The following is a 21,837-nucleotide window of genomic DNA, read 5'->3' on the forward strand; positions in this document are numbered from 1 at the left end:
CATCCGCACTGCGTGATTCTTCTTGGGGCCCATCCGCTTGGGACTGCCTCAGAGGAGAGATTGAACGATAACAAGGTCCATACCAAACATCGGTAAAAACGGTAGATCTATTTAGATTCACCTCCTCCCAGATTCTTTTGTGTACAGAGATTGTAGGTGGTGTCTTATAAGGCAATGGGCTTTTGAATTTGAATCCCAATTCCACTATTTATGAGCTGTGTGACCTTGCAAAAATTTTGAACCTCTCTGAGCCTCATTATTTTCATCTGCAAAATGAGATCATTACTCCATAAGACTATGATAGAGATTAGCGATAATATATGCAAACGGCCCTGTGCAAAGCCCAATATAGCTCTCTCTGGTCCTTTACCTAAAACACTTTGAAAATCTCTCACTTGATTAAGGGAGGACAAGCCCAAAGTGCGAAGGACCCTCTATCATCTCAAGGGGTGGGAGAGAGAGACGCGGGCTTGCAGTTCTTAATTCCTGGGCACCAGAGCATATGCTGTGATGACTGTTAACATATGCTGAAGCAGGCAGTCTAGATTCCTAAAATATTCTGAAAACTAGTAATAGCCTTCATATCGTCCCTGTTAAATATAAAACTTAAGTAATTCATTCTATTAAAAAGCCCGAGTCTTATTTTTATCGGGTGATGTGATGAGGCCCTGTTCTAAATGCGCCTCCTGGGCCTGTCTCTATAGCAACGCGGCTGTGCTCATATATCCATATATTTCTCCTGAAGGCTAATTAAGTTGACAACTGCTAGGGCTTCTTGGTTTACCAGATTTGCACTTGACCCTTCTCTTGGGGCTTAGGGACCCCTATGGATGTGAAGTGATAGAGAAAAGAGTAACAGGTGGAGGAGGCCTCTCTGTGGACCCCTCTTTCAAATAGTTGCCCAGCAGCCTTTGGGGTTGTCAATCACTCTCTCTGAATGAGCCAACAGTTAGTGGAGGTGAGCAGGAAACAATGTTAATGTCTGTCTCCTTCCATGACAGGGTCTTTGTCTCTGAGTGGGGCATCACCCAGTATAGATTGGTAAAATTTGGCACATCACCTACACTGTGGAACCACTTCTGTAATACCAAGCAGGTGGCTTTCTAGGACTTATTTATTACATAATAAAGCTCAAGGACCTCAGAGTGACCATAAAGGAAAGGACATAAACTCACGTCCACTGTGAAAAGCTGCGTTCATTTGTATTTTTCACATTGGTTTTGAAAAAATAACATTTGCCTTTTTCTACAGATAATTTGGAAAATACAGAAAATTGTAAGATAGAAAATAAAATAACTATTTGTATTTTGTGTCTTTATACCTTCTGGCTCAGGCTTTCTTTGAGGTCCTTTGGCACAGGGGCCTGGCCACCTCCCTTTGCCTCCCCCTCCCTCTTGCTCAGACAGGCACCTGTGTGCCTACACCTGGTGTTTCAGGGTTGCGTTTCCTTGACAGATTTGTTGGGTATGATGTGGGCAAGTGCAGATGGGAGGGATTAAGAAGAACCCCTGCCCTTGAGCTGAGCAAAAGAGGTACTTAGGGCTCATAAAACTTACTACAAGTGGGAGGATTCAAGAGAGAAAGCTTGACCAGAACAGAGGTCTTCAGCTTCTTCTGGGAGAAGTCAGGTGCTGTCTCGTTAGCTGGTCCGTGGAGGAATCCTTACTCTCTTCTTTCCTAGTGGAGCTCAACTTTCCCACGTCTCACCCATGTAAGTGGGTCTCTATTAGCAGTCATGATCCAAATTTCCCGAGTTTTTGCCTCTACCAGCTCATGCGGAGGGACTTCACCCCATTTTAAATTGTCCCCAAGTTATTTGTGGAGTTCCCAGAACATGTCTCACACACGTTTGTGAGTACGTGACTGCTCCTGCCTGGGATCACTGCAGGGCATCTGTGTGGACCATCCTGTCCATCAGCCTTCCGCCTCCCCCCCCCCAGCCGCCGGCAGCCATGCAAATGACATTTCTCACCATGGCTCATGACCCGAAGCCCTCAAGGATTGAAAGCTGCTTTATGTTCTGTTTCAAAGAAGGAACGCATATCTTAGTCCCCTTCCTCACAGTTACACTTGTTAAAGGAATGTCTGACTGGTACTACTTGTCCCCATTTGGATTTTATTTTCAGATTCTCTGCCTGTAGCGTATTCAGTCTTTGTTTATGGGACAAGCTCATCAGGTTCAGTTCCCTTTTCCTTCAGGATGGAGGCTCCTCGGCCTTCAAGCGAACAGACTTCTGCTGGGGCCAGCCCACTGGTTGTCCACATGTGTCTGAATCCTGACTTAAGTTCACACGAAGACTGCTCCACTCCCTGCAGCCCCTCCATGGGGAGGGAGGGTGGCCTGGTTGTTCAAGGATTTGCAGAGTCTGCTGGGAGGAGGCCATGTCCTCCTGCCCTCACCCCAGAAATTATCTTTTGGATCTGTTCTTCAATCTGAGCCCCCATCTTGCTGTGACTCTGTGACTTCCTGTCTCCCGGCTCTGTCACTCTTCTCTCTCTCTGTCTCCCCTGCTCTCTCCCCTACTCCCTCCCTGCCCTCTCGCCTTACTATTCCCCACCATATGGACAAGCCTAGAGGGCGAGCCAACTGCCAAGGAGGCAGCACCAGGGCTGGCTGACCACCACGGCAGCACATCTCAGCTGAATTTGCAAAGAGGCAGAGGAGTCAGATAACTTTCTGGAGCCTCAGAACGTAAGGGATTTTGGCTCTGCTCAAACTTTTGCGGTTTCTCAGATTTGCCTTTCATGATCATCATCTAATAATACCTACTGCGTGCTGAGGAGGGCATGCACCCTGCCAGCCACCATGCAGAGTTATGTAAGAGACTCAGCCCTTAGTGGCAGGCTCCCCAGTGTGGCACGACAGGCCCATGGTGTCCTGACCTCTGCTGGCCTCTCCAGCTCTGGGGATTTTTGCTTCAGGAGCCCCATATGGCCTGTTGTTCTCAGGCACACCCTGTGCTACTTGTGCCTCCCTGTCTTTGCTCTAACTGTCCTCTCTTTGACTGGCAAATTTCCTCCCATCTTTAAGGACCCGGCTTAAATGTCACCTCCGGAAGGACTCCCCAACAACCTTCCACCTGTCTCTAAGCTGGACTTATGTCCCCGTCTCCACTGCCTGCCCCATCCTCGCCTCATTAATGTTTTGCCCACATCTCTGTCACTACACTTATCAGGTTATATTATAATAATTTGACAAGGTAATCACTCTGAGAGTGGGATCCTTGAGGCAAGCAATGGTGTCTTATTGATCTCTGTATATTCAGAACCCAGCACAGTGCCTGCCACATAATAAAGTTGAAAAAATGTCTGAACAGATGTTATTGAATTAAAGGCTTTGAATCTATGGATTTCGCTAGACAAGGTGTTCTCAGACAAGGGCCTAGCCTTCTGTGGAGGGGTGATCAGAATTTTGGTGAGGGTGGGATACATTCATTAAAAAAAAAACACCTTCAATATTCTGATTTTCATTTTGTCATGGAAAAAAAAAGTTCCATTAGAGACTTCTGCTTCCACCATGATGGGGAAACTTGCACTGGATTTGTTGCCTCCACTGCAGACAGCAAGAACACTGATGGAACAATTGTTTCTAGAAATTGGTTAATGAGCAGCACAGGACTGTGATCTCTGGAAGAAATGAGACGGATTCTAGCATCATCTTTTCCTTCTGCCTGGAGACACTTTCCAGACCACAGAGCAGGAGAGCAGAACCCAAGCAGAGCCCAGGGTCGTAGGGAGATGAGGATGCAGACACCAGTATTTGAAGGAGACTGAGGCAGCAAGAACTTGCAGGGTAGAGCACCAAAGAAGAAGGAGTATGTAAAGAATGAGCTCCAAAAATCTGGATGTGTTTGCCCTTAAGTCCGTTGCTCATTACCCAGCCATACAAATATAGGGTGAACTCCACAAGAGCAGGATAAGCACTGTGAGAATGCTGGAAGGTGGACAATTTCCAGAGCTCACGGGGTTGTTTGTGTCCAGACCAGCCAGGGTGGAGAGAACTAGATTTTCTCTGTAGAGAGCATTCAGCGGAGACCCCAGAAGAGGCACACCTTAGTAATAGTGATAATTAGGCCCTGGACTAAGGCTCTGGACCCTCTCCTCAAAAATTTCAAGACTTCTAGTTCCAGCCAAGAAGCAACAACTGGAACTGGATTTAGTTACCTGTTCAAAACAACTAAAAAACTGGATTATACGCAAATAATGAATCATGGAACATTACATCAAAAACTAAGGATATACTGTATGGTGACTAACATAACATAATACAAAATTATTATAAAAAATAAAGTATCTGGATAAGTGAAAAAAAAAACAACTAAAAAACTGGAAAAGATGTATCAGACAACAGTTTTTCAAACATTAGCTATCAGGACATAAAGGGCAATGATCTCTGAGAAAAAGAGAAATTAACAAGGTGAATGAGAAAATTGTCCAGTTGACTGTCTTAGGAAAATTCTCAAGCATGGCTCAGAGAGAAAAAATGTAGGTGGAGCCTGGTAAATAGTTTGAATTGAGGAAATGAAGTTGACTGAGGGAGATGAAGGTGGAGTTTTCAGGGCAGAGTACCAGAAAAGAGACAGCTGCATGACAGAGAACTCAGAGATGTACAGAGGAGCAAACCCCTGGAGTGATCAGCAGGGTACAGATTAGCCCACATGTGTAAGCTACCTGAAGCTGGGGAGAGAGCTACCCAAAAGGATTAGAGAGAATAGTACTTGGAGCTCACATAGGACTGGAGACAGTGCTTGTTCCCACCAGACAGATGGAAAAATATAGTAATTCATGGGACATTAGTTTGAGTACTTACAAGAGTCTTCCCTTAATAGTGGGGAATAATTATCTCAGATCAAATGCTGCTCTGGTCCTACCTAACAAATACTAAAAGAAAAACTTAAAAGGATCAATCTATTTTCAAGTAACTTAAATTCCCTCCAGGAAAAAGCTCAAGAATATTCATAGCAATAAAAGAATATGCAGACACCAACAGGGTAAACTTCAAATGTCTGGCATGCAATAAAACATGACCGGTCACACAGAGAAGCAGGATAATGAGTCATAATAAGGGGAAAAACTTAAAAAGTAGAAACCAACCCATGACTGACCCAAATGTTAGCATTTTTAGACAAGGACATTAACATAGTTATTATAATTGTATTTTATATGCTCAAAAAACTAGACGAAAGATTAAACATGGTAAGTAGAGACAAAGGTGATATAAAAATGACCCAAATGGAACTTCTGGAGATGAAAACCATAGTGCTTGAAATGGAAAACAGACTGGATAGGATTAATGACCCATTAGACGCTGCAGAAGAAAACATTTTAAAATCAAAGACATAACAATAGATACTATCCAAACTGATCAGAGAGAGAAAAAGTAATTCAAAAAGTGAACAGAGCATCATTCAAGCAACCTAGTATATGTGTAATTGGAGTCTATGATGTAGGGGAGGGGACAAAAAAAAAATTTGAGGAAATAATGGCTGAAAATTTTCCCACTCTGAGGAAAACTATAAAGTCACAGATTCAAGAAGCTCAATAAACCACAAGCCCAAGAAATATAAAGAAAACTCTGAGGCAATCATAATCAAATTATGAAAAACAGTAGCAAACAGAAAATTTTAAAAGCAACCAAAGAAAACCCACTTAATACGTACAGAGAAACAAAGGTAAGGATAACAGCAGAGTTTTTTTGTAGGAAATATTGTAAATGAGAAGATGGTGAACCAACATCTTTATTTTATTTTATTTTTTAAGATTTTATTTATTTATTTGACAGAGAGAGAGACAGCCAGCGAGAGAGGGAACACAAGCAGGGGGAGTGGGAGAGGAAGAAGCAGGCTCCCAGCAGAGGAGCCCAATGTGGGGCTCAATCCCAGGACCCCGGGATCACGCCCTGAGCCGAAGGCAGACGCTTAACAACTGAACCACCTAGGCGCCCCTGAACCAACATCTTTAAAATACTGAAAGAAAACTCTATCAATGTAGAATCCTATATTCAGCAAAATATTTATTTATTTATTTATTGTTTAAAAAATTTTTTTATTTTTTTATTTTTATTTTTTCAAATCATTTTTTATTATGTTATGTTAGTCACCATGCAGTATATCCTTAGTTTTTGATGTAATGTTCCATGATTCATTATTTGCATATAACACCCAGTGCACCATGCAATATATTGTTAAAATTTTAAAAAAGATTTTATTTATTTACTTAGAGCATGCCTGCACATGAGTAGGGGAGGGGCAGAAGAAGAGAGAGACTCTTAAGCAGTCTCTGTGCTGAGCAGGGACCCTGAAGGTTTAAATAAAATCTTAAAAAAAAAAAAGAAACTAGAAGAAAAGAGTAAATTAAATCCAAAGTAAGAAAAATGGAAATAATAAAGATTAGAGAGAACAATAAAATAAAAAAGGGGAAAAATTAATACAACTAAGAGCTGAATTTTTAAAAAAGATTTTATTTATTTATTTGTTTATTTATTTATTTATTTATTTGAGAGAGAGATTGTGTGTGTGTGCACTAATGGGAGGCGGGGCAGGGGAAGAGGGAGAAGAAGACTCCCTGCTGAGCGTGGTGCCTGATGCAGGGCTGGATCCCACCACCCTGAGATCATGACATGAACCAAGATCAAGAGTCAGATGCTCAACTGACTGAGCCATCCAGGCACCCCCAAAAGCTGAATTTTTAAAGAAGATCAATAAAATTAATGACCTTTAGCCAGACTGATCAGGAAAAAAAAAAGAAAAGATGAAAATGACCAATATCTGGAATGAGAGAAGTGACATCCCTTCAAATTCTACAGGTATTGAAAGAATAATAAAGAAGTATTGTGAATAACTTTATGACAATAAATTTGGTAACTTCACCAAAATGGATCTGTTCTTTGAAAGATCCAGGTTACTAAAGCTCACTCAAGTAGAAATAAATAATCCCACCCCTCAAATAAATAAATAACCTGAATAGCCCTAAATAAATAACCTAAAATTTATAGTTAAAAACTTCCCCAAGAAGAAAACTTCAGACCCAGAGGGCTTCACTGGTAAATTTTATTAAATATTTAAAGAAGATACAATATCCATTATCCACAAACTCTTGCAGAAAATTGATGAAAAAGAAACTCATTCTATGAGGCTCGCATTACCACTTACCAAAACCAGATAAAGACATTACAATAGGAAAAAAAGTACTGTAGATAAATATCTCCATGAACATAGATGCAAACATTCTTAAGGAAATTTTAGCAAATCAATTAGAAAAATATAGAAAAATTGTAACTCATTATGACAGTGTGGAATTTATCCCAAGAATGCAATTTTGGTTAACCACTCAAAAATGAAGAGGGGGTAAACAGAAGGGGGAATGAACCATGAGAGACTGTGGACTCTGGGAAACAAACTGAGGGCTTCAGAGGGGAGGGGGGTGGGGGAATGGGATAGGCTGGTGATGGGTATTAAGGAGGGCACATATTGCATGGTGCACTGGGTGTTACATGCAAATAATGAATCATGGAACACTGCATCAAAAACTAAGGATATACTGTATGGTGACTAACATAACATAATAAAAAATTATTATAAAAAAATCAATCAGTGTAATTCACCAGTTAGCAAACTAAAAAAGATTATAATTATCTCAACATAGAAAAAAATTGTAAAAATTAATATCCATTTCCTATAACAACTCAGAAAATCAGGATAAACTGGAAGATCTTCAACTTGATAAAGGGCATCTATGAAAAATCTATGTTAACCTTATATTCAATAGTAAAGACTGAAGGCTTTCACCCTAAATTAAGGAACAAGGCAAACATGTTTCTTTTCTCACTTCTATTCAAAATTGTAGTGGAGGTTCTAACCAGTGCAGTAAGGCAAGAGAAGGTAACAGGCAACCAGATTGGAAAGGAAGAGGTAAAATGGTCTTTATTTGCAGATGACATTAAATTGTAGATAGAAAGTCCCAAGAAGTTAACAACAAAAACTATTAAAACTAATAAATGAGTTCAATAAGGTCATTGACTACAACACCAATATACCAATCTTGTTTCTATGTACCAACAATAAACAACCTGAAAATGAAATTAAGAAAATAATTCCATTTACAATAGCACCAAAAAGAATACAGCACTGAGGAATAAATCTACCTAAAGATGTTCAAGACGTGTACACTGAAGATTAGAAAACTAATGATGTACTATATGTGGGCTCATTGAATTCAAATAAAAAAGAAAAAACTGCAAACAGAAATTAAAGATCTAAGTAAATATTAATAGATTGCAAGACTCAATATTATTAAAATGGCAATCCTTCCCAAATTTATGGATAGATTCAATGTAATATCTATAAAAATTTCAGCTTTTTTTTTGCAGATTGGGCAATAAAATTCTAAAATTTATATGAAAATGAAAAAAAAACCCCAAATAGCCATTTTTTTGAGAAAAACAAAATGGAAGGCTTCTTGATTTTTAATAACCATCTTGATTATTAAAACAAACTTTCTAGTAAGTTTTTAATAGATCTTTTGCATAAGGATAGAAATAGATCAATAGAACAGAATCGAGAGTCCAGAAATAAGCTTGCACATTTACGGTAAGTTGTTCTGAGATAAAACTGCCAAGGTATTCAATGGGGGTAAAGAGCTACCTTTTCAACAAATGGTTCTGAAGAGAACTGGATGTCCATATATAAGAACATGGATTTAAGTCTTTACCTCATATCATACACAAAGTTAACTTTAAAAAAATTGATAAATTCACTCTTCCCCATCTTGAAAGATGGCAGGTGAAAAATCTGAGAAGCTGGATACTAAAGAGAAAAAACCTGAAGACAAAATGTGTGATGCTGCGGGGCCTGGGTGACTCAGGTGGTTGAATGACCGAATCTTGATTTTGGCTCAGGTCTTGATCTTGGGGTTGTGGGATGGAGTCCTGCAGAGGGCTTCCTCCCTCCTCTCTCAAGTAAATAAATAAATCTAAAAAAAAAAAAAAGCCTGATGCTTGTGGCAAGGTTAAGAACGGTAACCTCCAGGCCAAAACGCCAAAGAAGGGGAAGCCCCACCACAGCCAAAGCCCTGTCCTAGTCAGAGGAATTGGTAGATATTCCTGGTCAGCTACATATTCCAGAAAGGCCATGTACAAGAGGAAGTATTCAGCAGCTAAATCTGTGGTTGATAAGAAAAAGAAGGAGAAGGTGATTGTTACTGTCACGAAACCAGATGGTGACAAGAATGGTGGTACCCGAGTGGTTAAACTTCACAAAATGCTTAGGTATTATCCTACTGAAGATGTGCCTTGAAAGCTGTTGAGCCATGGCAAAAAAACCCCTTTCAGTCAGGTCGCCTGGGTGGCTCATTCAGTTAAATATCTCCCTTCAGCTCAGGTCATGATCTCAGGAGCCCCATGTTGAGCTCTCTGCTCAGCAGGGAGTCTGCTTCTCCCTCTTGCTCTGTGCTCTCTCTCTCTCTCAAAGAAATAAATAAAATCTTTTAAAAAAAAACCCAAACCAAAACCTTTCAGTCAGCATGTGAGAAAACTGCGAGTTAGGATCACTCCTGGCACCATTTTGATCATTCTCACTGGGCACCACAGAGACAAAAAGGTGGTTTTCCTGAAGCAACTGAGCAGTGACTTGCTACTTGTGACTGGACTTCTGGCCCTCAATTGAGTTCCTCTGCATAGAACACACCAGAAATTTGTCATTGCCACATCCACCAGAACTTATATCAACTGTGTTAAAATCCCAAACATCTTACTGATGCTTACCTCAAGAAGAAGAAGCTGTGTAAAGGTGAGATCTTCCACTTGAAGAAAGAGAAGTATGGGACTACAGAACAGCTCAAGTTTGATCAGAAAGCTGTGGACTCTTAAATTCTGCCAAAAATCGAAGCTCTTTCTTAGCTTCAGGGCTACCTCTGCTCTGTGTTTTCTCTCACAAATGGAGTTTATCCTCACAAGTCGGTGTTCTAAATTTCTTACAAAGAACCTAATTAAATAACTGATCCATTTCAAAAAAGTAAATAAAGTAAATAAAAAATTTAAAAATGGATAAATTGGGCTTCATCAAAATTGAAAGTGTTTGTGCTTTACGGTCATTTAAGAAAGTCAAAGAAGCCACAGACTTAGGAAAATATTTGCAAATCATATATCTGATAAAGAACTTATATCCAAAACAGATAAAGACCTCTTACAACTCAATTATAAGAAGGCAGATAACCCAACTTAGAAATGGGTAAAATATTTTAATAGACATATTACCAAAGAAGTTATATGAATAGCCAATAAACAAATGAAAAGATGCTCAAAATCATTAGCATTAGGGAAATGCAAATTAAAAGTACAAAGAAATATCCTTTCACACCCACCAGGATAACTCTGTAATAAAAAAGAGACAAAAACAAGGGTTTATAAGATTATGGAAAAACTGGATCCCTCATATACTACTGGTGAGACTGTAAAATGATGCAGCCTCCAAAAAACAGTTTTGAGCAAAAATGCTGAAAAAGTTAAAGAGAAATGAAAATATAGGTCTATACAAAGATTTATACATGAATGTTCATAACTGTATCATTCATAGTTACCCCCAAATGGAACCAAGCAAATGTACATCAAACTGGTGAATACATAAACAAAATGGATATATCCTTAAGATGGAATACTTTTTGGCAAAAAAATGTTACAGAGTACTGATACATGGTATAAGATAGAAGAACCTCAAAAACATTATGCTACATGAAAGAAGCCACAGGAAAATGATTACATACTATATGATTCTATTTACCTGAAATGTCCCTAAACGGCAAATCCATAGAGACAGAAGTAGATTAGTCATTTCCTGAGGTTATGGGTGGAAAAAGAGAGTTATTGCAAATGGACAAGAGATCTTTTTGGGATGATGGAAATTTTCTAAAATTGAATTGTGGTGATGGTTGTATGACTCTGCAAATTACCGAAACTCTTGGAGTTTTATATTACAATGAATAAATTTTTATGGTATGCAAATTACACATCAATAAAGCTGTTTAAAAAAAAACCAGGAGGGCTTTTTATAGAAATTGATAATTTGGCTCTAAAATTTAGAGGCTGGGGCGCCTGGGTGGCATAGCGGTTGGGCGTCTGCCTTCGGCTCAGGGCGTGATCCCGGCATTCTGGGATCGAGCCCCACATCAGGCTCTTCTGCTGTGAGCCTGCTTCTTCCTCTCCCACTCCCCCTGCCTGTGTTCCCTCTCTCGCTGGCTGTCTCTATCTCTGTAGAATAAATAAATAAAATCTTTAAAAAAAAATAAAATAAAATTTAGAGGAAATATAAAAGTCATAGAATGGCCAAATATTATTTTGGAAAGAAAACAAAGTTGGAAAACTAACACTATCTGATTTCAAGATTTCTTTTTTTTTTTTTTAAGATGTTTTATTTATTTATTCGACAGAGATAGAGACAGCCAGCGAGAGAGGGAACACAAGCAGGGGGAGTGGGAGAGGAAGAAGCAGGCTCATAGAGGAAGAGCCTGACGTGGGGCTCGATCCCATAACGCCGGGATCACGCCCTGAGCCGAAGGCAGACACTTAACCGCTGTGCCACCCAGGCGCCCCTGATTTCAAGATTTCTATTAAGCTGCAGAAATCAAGAGGTTATGGTATGGCTTAGGACAGATATAGAGATCAGTAGAACTGAATAGAGCCCAGAAATAGATTCACACATGTGTAAAAACTGACCTCAGCAGAGATGCCAAGGTAATTCGACAAATGGTACTGGAACAATTCATAAGTGTGGTAGGCAGAATAATAACCCTCACCCCCAAAGATGTCCATGCTCTAATCCCTAGAACCTGGGAATATGTTATCTTCCATGGCAAAAGGGACTGAGTGAGAGATTTGAGGAGTTGGGGAGATTATCCTAGATTATTCAGGTGGCCCCAAGGTAATGACAAGTGTCCTTAAACATGGAAGAGAGGCAGAACAGAGTCAGAGGGTGATGTGACCATGAAAGGAAGATACAATGCAACCCGAAGTTGCTGGCTTTAAAGATGGAGAGAGTAGATCACAAGCCAAGATATGTTCTAGAGGCTAGAGAGGCAAGAATCTATTTAGTTTGTCTTGCAAGAATCTATTTAGATTCTTCTGCAGATCCTCCAGAAAGGAATGCAGCTCTGCTGACGTCATGATTTTAACCCAGTGAGACCTGTGTTGGGCTTTGAATCTACAGAAGTGTAAGATAGTAAATTTGTGTTGTTTTAAACTACTAAATATATAGTAATTTGTTATTGCAGCTACTTTGATTCACTCCTCACACCCTATATAAAAACTACCTCAGAATAGACCTAAATGCAAAATATGACACTGTAAAACTTCTAGAAGAAAACATATGAAAAAACATTTGTGACTTTGGTTAGGAAATGATTTCTTAATCCTAACACCAAAAGCAATATCAATAAAGGAAAATACTTTTAAACTGTACTTCATTTAAATTAAAACTTCTACTCTTCAAAACAATGTTACGAAAATGAAAAGCTAAGCCACAGCATGGAAGAAAATGTTTGTAATACGTATATCTGAGAAAGGACTAGTATTCAGAATATATAAGGAATTCTCATGGATCAATAATATTATAAACAACCCAAACGAGCAAAAGATTTGAACAGGCTCTTCATAAAAGAAGTAGAAAAATGGTCGATTAGCACATGAAAAGATGTTTTACGTCATTTGTCAAGGAAGGATAAATTAAGCCAGAGTGAGATGCCACTTCACATCCACTAGAATGGCAAATTTGGAAAGTGTCATAATGCCAAGTGGTGGTGAGGATGTGGGACAACTTAGGACTCTAAACATTGCCGGTGGGAATGTAAATTGATACCACCACTTGGTGGTTCTTACAAACCTAACATACATTTGCTCTTCAACTCAGCAATTTCACTCAGACATCTTTACCCATGAGAAATGAAAGCATATTCTGTGCAAAACCTACCAACTTTATGTGAAAACTGTAAACTTGTATATGGAAATTCATCACAGACTTATACATAATTACTTCAACTGGAAACAACTCAAATGTACATCAACATGAGGATGGTTAATGAACTGGTGTTACCTGTATGAAGGAAAACTGTTGAACAATAAAAAGGTAGGAACTGTTCTATGCAGTAACATGGGTGAATGTCCAAAACAATTTGCTGGCCCAAGCTAATTTACACAGCAGAGTTCATGCTTTATGATTCTATATTTAAATGAAATGCTCCAATAGACAAAAAAGAAAAAAATCTTTAATGATAGAAAGTAGCTTAGTGGTGCCCTGAGCCAGGAGGGGTGTAAACTGATTGCAAAGGGGTGTGGGGGAGCATTTTGGGTAATGGAAACGTTCTGTATCTTGACCGTGGTGGTAAGGGTTGCACGTTTTTCAAAACTTATTAGATCTTATACTTAGGATAAAGGCATTTTATTCTCAGTAAATTATATTTTAAGAAAGTTTATTCAAATAATTTGAAAATTTCTAGTCATAGAAGGAAGGTCATGTTTCTTAGAACAAACTAAGGGCTTCAGAGGGGAGGAGGTGGGGGAATGGGATAGGCTGGTGATGGGTAGTAAGGAGGGCACGTATTGCATGGTGCACCGGGTGTTATACGCAACTAACGAATCATCGAACTTTACATAAAAAAATAAAATTAAATTAAAAAAAGAAAAAAGAAGGAAGGTCATGAAATATTGATTATAAATGAATAGGAGCTCTCACTCAAGATATTTAAGAAATAAAAGGATACACAGTCTCTTAAAGCATACCAACTCTAATAGTCCATGGCTTCATGAAGAAGATTGAAAGCTCAGCAAAAGACGTTTAGTCTTGACATTGGGAAGAAATTCCAAGCAGTAAATATAGAAAAATTGATTTCGAAGTTAGGAGGAAAATTGGTGGTCATGTTATGTAAATTTTCCTCCTATTGAGGAATTCCCATTAGCAAATCCATCGTTGGACTATTCTAATTGTTGAAAATGTTTTTTGCTAGTATTGAATTGGAAGTCTCTCTCCTGGTGACTTTTATCCCTGGGTATTAGTTACTCAATTTTGGGTTTTACCATTATAAGCAAAAGTCACTTAGGGGAATGTGCCTCTTCTGAAACTCATTTAAAGGGCAAGAAAGATACTCATCTACATGGTGGTCACGACATGCTGAGACAGTCCCTGATAAAAGTCTCCACTAGGGCTTCCGAAGTTCCTGCTACCAGTGAGGGGCTCAGGGATTGTCCCCCAAATAGCTTGGCCTCAGCTTTTTACATTTCTTACAATCCTGCACTTTGACCAGAAGCCTCTGTCATGTATTTATGGTCTCCAAGCTATTTTATGATAGTGAGAGGAAATTTTGGTATATGACAATGTTCCCTGGATCCAATAGAAGGGATGCAAGTATTACATGGGAACTGGACTTAGTCATCTCTAAGATCCTGTGGTTCTAGGAAAGTTACAAGTACACCATTCATATTACTCAATTCAGAGTGTCACACCAGTTTCTGTGGCAAGCAGGGCTAGCTGGCTACCCAATAGATATCCCTTACTTTCTGCTTTTGCATGCAACTGTGTAAACATGTAATGTGGGCTGTGGCAACCATCTTGTGACCATGAAGGAAAAGCCAAGAAAACCACAGAAAGGTTGAACAAGAACCTGATATTGTTGAGCTACAGAATCGACTAACCCTGAAAACTCCCAGTTCTAGACTCTTTCATAAGTGAAATCAATCTTATTGTTTAAGCAACTTGAAGTGGAGTGTTTCAAGTTGTTCTCTTTCTCTAGCCAGATGCATTCTAACACAAATTCCTAGGCCATCTTACTATGCGGATCCTAGACTGAGACCATAGACATACCTTTTACCTCTCTCTGTTATTAGGTGGCAGGTGGTCAGTCTCTAGTTTGGACCCCGTTGATCCCTGCCCCCTGGTATTTGCACCCAGCACTAGCCTTCCCCAACACTGAATCAGGGCTGGTCAGTGTGCCCAGTGAAGTATGATAGGTATGATGGTGTAGGACTTCAGATACTGGGTCATACAAATATTGCAGCTTCTGTCTTGGCCTCTTGGTTTACTTACTCTGCATGAAGCCAGGTGCCATGTTGTGAGAGCACTCAAGCAGCTCTGTGGAGAGGTCCATGTGGAGAACTGAGGCCCCTTACCAACAGCCAGCACCAACTTGTCAGGCATGTGAGTAAACCAGGTCCTTCAGTTATAGTCAAGCCTTCAGATAATGGCAGTTTTGGCTGACCTGTCTTTACTTTATGAAAAACCATGAGCCAAAACAGCTGGCCAAGCCATTCTTGACTTCCTGACCAATAGGAAATATGAGAGATGACAAATATTTATTTTTGTTTTAAGTCACTAGGTTTGCGCTTAATTTGCTACATAGGAATAGATAAGTAATACCAGGAGATAGTTCTCTCATGTTAGAACCCAGATTCTAGTCCTCAGTACTTGGTCACAATTGCTTTCCTTGCAAGTACTCAAAACCCCACTTAAAGATGTCCAAAATTTCACCCACAAATGACTCAAATTGGGATTGTGCTTCCTTTTGTACCCAGCCTGTAAGTCCAGATGCCCCAAGTTGTTTTTATTCTAAAAACAATTATTACCCATTCTTCACCTCTTCCTTTTCTTCCTTTCCTTCTTCATCCTTTCTGTCTTTCAGTGTTTACTTTAAAAGTATCAAGATGTTTCAAAACCTGGTCCTCATACTATTAAATCACTCAGTGCAGGAGTTAGCAAACCAACTTCCACTGGCCAATTCTAACCATCTGCTATTTTTGTAAATAAAGGTTTTTTAAAAAAAGATTTTATTTATTTATTTATTTGTTTATTTATTTATTTAGAGCTAGAAAGTGAGAGCGAGAGTATGAACAGGAGAGGGAGAGAAAATCTAAAGCAGACTTTGCACTGAGCACAGTGCCCAACTGCGTCTTGGTCTCATGACCACAAGATCATGACCTGAGCCCAAACCAGGAGTTGGTCCCTCAACCAACTAAGCCACCTGGTGCCAATAAAGTTTTATTGGAACATACCCATGTTAATTTGTTTACATATTGTCTATGTCTGCTTTTTCACTACAGAGCTGAGAAGTTGTAACAAAAACCGTATAGCTTACAAAGCCTAAAATATTTACTATTTGGTCCTTTACAGAAAAGTTTGCAACCCAGACTTAAGGTTTCTAATATTTTATTGCATACCACTCTCCCCAGGGCTTCTGTGTTGCAAAACATTGAGAGAGAACCAGTCATAAACTATCTTCATGGGGCAGCATTCACCTTCGCAATCTAGGAACTCTGTTACTCTCAGGTTCTCATCACCTGTGCTGTAAACATCAGTACATTTCAGCCCAGCTCACTTCAGTTTTTCTGCTTTGTTGATACTGGAGTTCTCAATCCACTGTGAAGTTTTGGGGTAAGGGGAATGATTCTAATTTCCTCCCATCCTCGCTGCCTCCCTCTCTTTCAGTAAGGATGGGTGAAATGGCAAAAACATTTTAACTCATCATTTATGAATTGAAAAACCCTGCAGGGAGGTGGGAAAATTTTGTTCTGGAAGCAGACACACACACACACACACACACACACACACACACACACAGGCACACACGCGCACATGCACACAAACCAGGCTGAGCAAGTTTGGCATAGAGATGCCATACCCTTACCCATAATCACAGAGCACTTCTCAGCTCTGGCCCTTCAAGGAGGAAGAGGAACAAGGGCAATTCCAGCTATTACAGGCTCCTGGACACCAAATGAAACACTCTGCTGTAAATTGTATATAATCACTGAAGAAGACTTTTATTTCTCCGTGGTTACGAATGGGACTTTTCCTTCCTCTTGTCTAGGAGGAACGGAACGGGTTTACGTCAGTCTGGGGGAGTTTCATTTGGCCAAAATGACCAGAACTCTCTCTGGATCCTAACAAGCCCTGGTCCTATATTCAGGACCTGTGTAAACAGAGCTTCCTAGGTCTCTTTTCTCGTGCTGAAATTCCCCTTCTCCTGATGATACAGTTTCTGTCCTTAGGACCAAGCACATCAACTACAATGTGGTAGAAATTTTCAGATGCGTGAAGTGGTAGATACAGAATATAAGCTCTTGCTCATTCTGTAACATTTCTGAAGCTTTTCCTATATAGTCTCTGCCCTCTGGGAGATCACAGTTTTGCAGGGAGACTGATTATTTATAGGAAAATGCTGAGTTACAGATGTCTGGACTCTTGAGAAGCATGAGGGGAAGGGCTCATCACAAACTGCATAAATTTTTATTATGCTAGGGCAAGCTGGACAAGCTCCCTCCAGGTTGTTTTTAGAGATGAACCTTCCAGGGGTGATTGGTAATGCCCTACAGGGTGGTGATACGAGTAGTTGGAGACTGGAGTGCCCCTTAGTATTCCCATTTCTATACCAGGACTCACCTTCCACACATTTTCCTCTCCTCTTCATACTGGGTGAGATAACACAAAACTGGAGAGTGGTAGACACAGTCTTTTGGAATGGACACAAGAATTGCATACACAAAGCAGTTAGAAAAGCAGACAGAAAATAATTTCTCAACTGTAAAGAACAGAGAACAGGCAGTTCTCAATTGGAGGAACATGGTCTGGAAGGCAGAGAAGATGGAGCTGAGCTGTGTGGGAGGGGACTGGCAGGGCAGGGCTAGGCAGGGGACAGTAGTCCCCTCTGTCTCACAGACTGGAAGTCATTCAATCCATCATGACTGAGTTCTCACCACCTCCCTTGCATCTTTCCTTTATGTCCCCCTTTTCTTCCATGTCGTATCTGATGCTATTTTCTATATTTCATTCTGAGTTTATTGTCTATCTATATTAGCTGCTCTTTCTTTTTTATTATAATAATATTTTTTATTATATTATATTAGTCACCATAGAGTACATCCCTGGTTTTTGATGTAAAGTTCGATGATTCATTAGTTGCGTATAACACCCAGTGCTCCATGCAATACGTGCCCTCCTTACTACCCATCACCAGCCTATCCTATTCCCCAACCCCCCCCCCGAAGCCCTCAGATTGTTTCTCAGAGTCCATAGTCTCTCATGCTTCATTCCCCCTTCTGATTACCCCCCCTTTCTTTATCCCTTTCTTCTCCTACCGATCTTCCTAGCTCTTTCTCAATTATATAATTTTATCAGTTACTCTTTGCCACCATTGTTCTAACTTTGTAATGTTCTTATTATCTTATTATGTAATGCATTTATTTCTCAATATCTTTTAATTTCATATCTATCAATTCATCTACTTCTTTATCCTTATTTATCTTCATCTATCTGTTTTAATTTCACTGTCCTTTCTTCTTCATGTCTAAATGGTTATACCTTAAGTCTTTCTTCCTTAATACCGCCTTTTAAAATTCTTCATTCCCTCTATTTTTTCCCACCCTTATTTCCACCCAATACTTTTCCTTTATAGGGCAATACTCTTCCTCTCCCCTATTTGTTTCCCTCTTATTAATTAGTATAATAAGCAAACACTTATATAGCTTTTCCTTTGTGCCCGTCTTGTGGATCAATCCCAGACAGCTGGTTCCTAGAACCTGGTGGAGTAGCCCCTATGTTGTACTACCTCTCAAGAAAGTCCCCAGTGCTTCAGCTTCTCTAAGTATGACTCTGAACCTGCCAAGCTGGTGGTTAATGCAGTCTCCATCATTGTTGGGTCTCCCCACCCCCCAGGACAGGGCAAAATCCCAGGAGTTTTTTGTTGAATAGAACACTTAGGAGGGAGCTCTTCTAGTCTTTAGTCCACTTTGTCAGAATTGATATACTCACTGTACCACAATTGGGTACAGGAGTTGTTTTTGAAGCTTGCAGCCTTGGAGCTCTGGGACCTGGGGCCTAGGGCCTGGGGTCAAGCATGTTCTCACCCCCTCTGAGGTCCCTTCTACTCTCAGAACCAGAAATCCCCTCAGAGTTTTGGGGGAATCTCTGCTTTGTTCTCTCTGCTCTCTCAGCTTCAGCTCCCACTGCCCCCAAAGGTCTCTTTTCTCTCCTCCCCCAACACAATCCCAATACTGAGTCCGAACTCCTAAAACAGAAGTCAGGAAGGGTGGCTGTCCACAGGCAACTTGCTTTTAGCCTAGGTCCCGAAACTGCTTAGGCTAAGAAACACAAACGTCTGCTATCTTCTTGGAATAAGGGAGGGAAAATACAAGAAGAGCAAGACATAGATTATTATCTCAATGAGTTATCCTGCCATAAACCTCACTATCATGGATGCAGCGAGAAGATCATAGACAGGAGGTGGCACTATGACCTATTCTGGTCTAGGTCTCCAAGCCTCCGAACCTCTTTTTTTTTTTTTGAAGATTTTATTTATTTATTTGACAGAGAGAGAGAGAGAGAGAGAGAGAGAGAGAGAGACAGCCAGCGAGAGAGGGAACACAAGCAGGGGGGAGTTGGGAGAGGAAGAAGCAGGCTCCCAGCGGAGGAGCCTGATGTGGGGCTCGATCCCAGAACGCCGGGATCACGCCCTGAGCCAAAGGCAGATGCTTAACCGCTGTGCCACCCAGGCGCCCCTAAGACTCTGTACCTCTTAGCTTGCTTCCATATCCAGTTTCTTTCCACATAATCATTCCTGCTCGTATAGCTGGGGTACTCTGCTTGAAATACAGATTTACCCATGAATACTCTGTTCAGAAATACTCAAAAGGATATTGTCTGTTCTGGAATTGGATCATGATGATCGTTGCATAACTTGTCAATATACTAAAAACACTGAATTTTACACTGTAGAAAGGTGAGTTTTTGGTATGTGAATTACAATTCAATTAAAGAAAAGAAGGATATTATCTCTTCCCTTGGAGTTAAATGTCCAGTCTTCAAGGTCTTCCACTACAATCCTTCATTTTTTCTCCAGCTGTATTTCACACTCCTGACCTCTCCTTCCCTCTCTCCACACTTGGTTTTCCTCCTCACCTCTGGCCAAGTCATCTCTTCCGAAATTCTTTTCTCTTTCCATTTGTAAATCTGTATGCCATACTTTCCTCAAGATCAGATCAAGTTCCACCTCCTTGATGGAACTTTCTCTGACAACTTCAGCCTTTATTGATATCTTTAACCCTAAACCCCGTTCACATTACATATTCCTCCTGGAAAATTTAGTAGACTGAGAATATACTTGAGTGAACTTTTTGTCTTTGTGACTTAGCATCCCACACAGTGCCTTAAAGTTGGTACTTTAAAAGTGAATGAGTAAATAAATAAATGCATGTTGCTAACCTCTAAATGGTTCAAACATGCCTGTCTTATTTTGAAAAATAGATTGTAAGGTCCTGCAGGAAGGGTCCATGTCTTTACCTGACATTTAGCACTAATTGAGAACAGGACACATGGTTGATCCTTCTGGTACTTAATTACCTGATGGTTTGGCAGAGAAAGTTGCCCTTTCCCCACTTTATTGGTGATGGGCTGGAAAGGGAGGAATTTGAACAGGCAGGGAGAGTCCCCAGGATGCCTGGCTGAATGGCGGTTGCTCCACCCTTAACCACAAATGGTTCATTGTCCACCGCCTTTGGCATCTACAACAGCCTTTGGAAAGAGATGTAGCAATTTCCCCCTCGGGGCTTATTTTTAAAATCAGTGGCTGAGAATGCTTGCCGAAAGTGGGGTCAGACAGCTCTGAGTTGCCTGGTAGATGGGATGGGTGCTGCCTGAGAGGAGATACAGTGGTTGGTCCTTAATTTTGGATCTCTACTTCCCTGGAAGTAGCCAGGCCAAAGGAAAGGGATGGCTTGCCCAAAACAGATCACAGCTTCCATGGAGATGCAACCATCTAGTTAGGCAGTATTTTCCCAGCCCTGAAGGTTTAGGACAGGGGCTGGGTCAGCCAGAGGGCTGTTGGCCTTCCCTTCACTCAATGGAAAAACTAAAAGTTTTATCAAGTGCTTATATGTACCAAGTACTCTGCTAGGCACTAGGGATTAAAGTGTGGACATGGTATAGTTTCTGCCCTCCAGAAGCTTATAGATAAGTGGGAGAAGACAGACAAATAAACAGGTAAATACATCAGTAGGTAAATACATTAGCGTGGTAGGTGCAACGATGGAGATAGAGGGACAAGGAGTCTAAGGAAAGAGTTTGAAGAAGTGACATCCAGGTTGATACCTGGTAATGAACTGAAAGTAGCCAAACAAAGGAGAGAAACATTCCAAACAGACAATAGATTGTGCAGTACTCAAGAGATAAAAGAAAATGCCATGTTCACATTGTAGGTAGTTCAGTTGTCTAAAGCAGGGGTCAGCACATAATGGCCCATTGGCCAAATCCAGCCAGACACTTATTTTTGTAATTAAGGTTTTATTTGCAAATAATTCTACCCATTTTTTTTTTTTGCATATTGTCTACGGCTGATTTTGCACTACAAGTACAGAGTTAAGTAGTTGCAACAGGAAACATATGGCCCTCAAAACCTAAAATGTTTACTATGCTGGTCTAGAGAATATCGTTAGGGGGAGAAATTAGAGTGGCCAAAAATGAGAGTAGAGAGATGATCAGGAGGCATATTATGAAAAGCCTTGTAACAGCCTGAAGAACTCACTATTGTAAAAGAATTGAGGGAACAACTGATTTTATAAGCAGAAATATATAACGACATCTGAATTTTAGGCAATTGGAGGGGGATGAAGAAAAAAAGTAGGAGGCAAAACTGGAGTTAGGAGACCATTTGGGGGGATGGTACATAGATGAGAAATGATGCCCCAAGGGCGCCTGGGTGGCTCAGTCGGTTAAGCGTCTGACTTTTTTTTAAAGATTTTTAAAATTTATTTGAGAGAGTGAATGAGAGAGAGAGAGAGAGCATGATGAGGGAAGTAGCACAAGGAGGGGG

At 40.3% G+C, this 21,837-nt stretch overlaps 1 pseudogene; it reads left to right on the plus strand.

The window, feature by feature from the left end:
* The first annotated feature begins 8,773 nt into the window (after positions 1 to 8,773).
* LOC100470771 lies at positions 8,774 to 9,964 on the plus strand (annotated as a pseudogene).
* The last annotated feature ends 11,873 nt before the right edge of the window (positions 9,965 to 21,837 follow it).

This window comes from Ailuropoda melanoleuca, chromosome 16 (assembly GCF_002007445.2).
Source record: "Ailuropoda melanoleuca isolate Jingjing chromosome 16, ASM200744v2, whole genome shotgun sequence".
NCBI lineage: Eukaryota > Metazoa > Chordata > Mammalia > Carnivora > Ursidae > Ailuropoda > Ailuropoda melanoleuca.